Raw genomic sequence first — 2,345 nt, 5'->3', positions numbered from 1 at the left:
GAAAGGACCTTGAAGATCATCTAGTCCAACCATTAACCTAACACTGACAGTTCCCAACTACACCATATCCTTAAGTGCCATGTCCACCCTACTCTTACCTCCAGGGATGAGGACTCCACCACCTCCCTGGGCAGCGCATTCCAATGCCTAACTACCCGTTCTGTAAAGAAATCCTTCCTAATATCTAGTCTAAACCTTCCCTGGTGCAACTTGAGTACATTACCTCTTGTCCTATCACTTATTATTTGGTTAAAGAGGCTCATCCCCCCTCTCTGCAACCTCCTTTCAGGTAGCTGTAGAGGGCGATGAGGTCTCTGTCAGAAGCCTCATAAAGTGCCTTCACCTACCCCTCTACATACAGACAGCAGCAGCACCACCTTTGCTTTCACCATCAGTGCTTATCTTACCTAGTCCTTAGGACCTGCTAACAGGGAGATGACCCTGGGCAGGGCTCTGCTGCCAGGAGGTTCCTGCAGGGCAGAGCTGAGCATACAGTGCGTGAGACAGGGTCTGTGAGCACTGACAGGAAGGAGGCTTGGAGACAAACAGCTCCTGGTTGGGACAACTCCAGGGAGCAAAGAGCCAGGCTACCCCTCTGAATCATTATCTGCTCAGTTGCACAAGGAAAGACAAAGGACTTTGAAATAATGGACTTTGAATCTGGACACTTCCAAGCTCAGAAAAGTCCAGTTTCTTCTTCAGATACGGTGCTAGCGAGATTATCCTCCAGCAGAGGTCAGTGTTATAAGCACAGGACACCTGCATGGTGACAAGCAGGTCACTCATGGGCAGACCTGCAGCTCTCCTGACAGTACAAGGGCACAGGGAGCCCTTTTGTTCCTCAGGGCTCCCCCATGTTCAGGCTGAGAGCAATGTGAGAAGTGTTGTCTTTTACCCCTTCAAAGGAAGAGCCCTCACTCAGAAGCATAAACCTGAGCTCATAAAAGGAAGTTGAATGCAGATTCTGGTAAGAAAGAGAAGTAATTTTGAGGAGACTTTTTGAGAAATAGCATAGGATTGACTCAGAGAAGTCTGCCCTCACTTGTCAATGTCTTCTCTTTCAACAGTCCCCCATGCTCAGAGTGAACAAATGTCCAACGGCAGCTCCATCACTGAATTTCTCCTCCAGGCATTTACAGACACATGGGAGCTGCAGCTCTTGCACTTCTGGCTCTTCCTGGGCATCTACCTGGCTGCCCTCCTGGGCAACGGCCTCATCATCACCGCCATCGCCTGTGACCACCACCCGCACACCCCCATGTACTTCTTCCTCCTCAACCTCTCCCTCCTCGACCTGGGCTCCATCTCCACCACTCTCCCCAAAGCCATGGACATTTCCCTCTGGGACAACAGGGACATCTACTACCTTGGATGTGTGGAACAAGTCCTTATCTTCTATTTCTTCGCTGCAGCAGAGTATATTCTTCTCACTGTCATGGCCTATGACCGCTACGTTGCCATCTGCAAACCCCTGCACTACGGGACCCTGCTGGGCAGCAGAGCTTGTGTCCACATGGCAGCAGCTGCCTAGGGCAGTGGGTTTCTCTATGTTGTGCTGCACACGGCCGACACATTTTCACTACCACTCTGCCAAGGTAACACCCTGGAGCAATTCTTCTGTGAAATCCCGCAGATCCTCAAGCTCTCCTGCTCACACTCCTACCTCAGGGGAGTTGGGCTTATCATGGTTGGTGTCTGTTTAGCATTTGGATGTTTTGGTTTCATTGTGGTGTCCTATGTGCAGATCTTCAGGGCCGTGCTGAGAATCCCCTCTGAGCAGGGACACCACAAAGCCTTTTCCACGTGCCTCCCTCACCTTGCTGTGGTCTCCCTCTTCATCAGCAGTGTCATGTTTGCCCATCTGAAACCCTGTTCCCTCTCCTCCTCATCTCTGGACCTGGTCGTGTCATTTCTGTTATTCGGTGGTGCATCCAGCAGTGAACCCCCTCATCTACAGCATGAGGAACCAGAAACTCAAGGATGCCCTGAAGAAACTGATTGGACATTTTCAGCAGCCATAGACTGTCAAACTTTATCTGCAAATGAGTCCCAGTGTATGTCATGACAGCCCAAGCATGTCTTTCCTTCTTTATATAGTTATTTTATCCTTTATCCATTTATGATGATGTGGTCTACAAAGACATTTGATTATTCTTTCCCTACTACATCAGTATCCACCCGTCTTGTGTGACCCAGGGACTTTGTCTAGAGGAGGAGCCAGGCTCTCTGTGTATTTAAGCAAAATAAATGAATCCAGGATTTCTTTGTCTTACAACCATCCTTAGCAGGACAGGAATGTATGGGGAATGAGAACACCATAATGGCTGCACCAGCTCAGGGCTATT

The 2,345-nt window shown here is 49.4% G+C and overlaps 1 pseudogene; it reads left to right on the top strand.

Annotated features, from left to right (window-relative positions):
• Positions 1 to 1,090: 1,090 nt before the first annotated feature.
• LOC141917267 (olfactory receptor 14A16-like) lies at positions 1,091 to 2,021 on the top strand (annotated as a pseudogene).
• Positions 2,022 to 2,345: the final 324 nt, after the last annotated feature.

Source organism: Strix aluco, chromosome 36 (genome assembly GCF_031877795.1).
Source record: "Strix aluco isolate bStrAlu1 chromosome 36, bStrAlu1.hap1, whole genome shotgun sequence".
Lineage (NCBI taxonomy): Eukaryota > Metazoa > Chordata > Aves > Strigiformes > Strigidae > Strix > Strix aluco.
The sequence above is the reverse complement of the archived record's forward strand: the minus strand, read 5'-3'. Positions and strand labels throughout refer to the sequence as shown.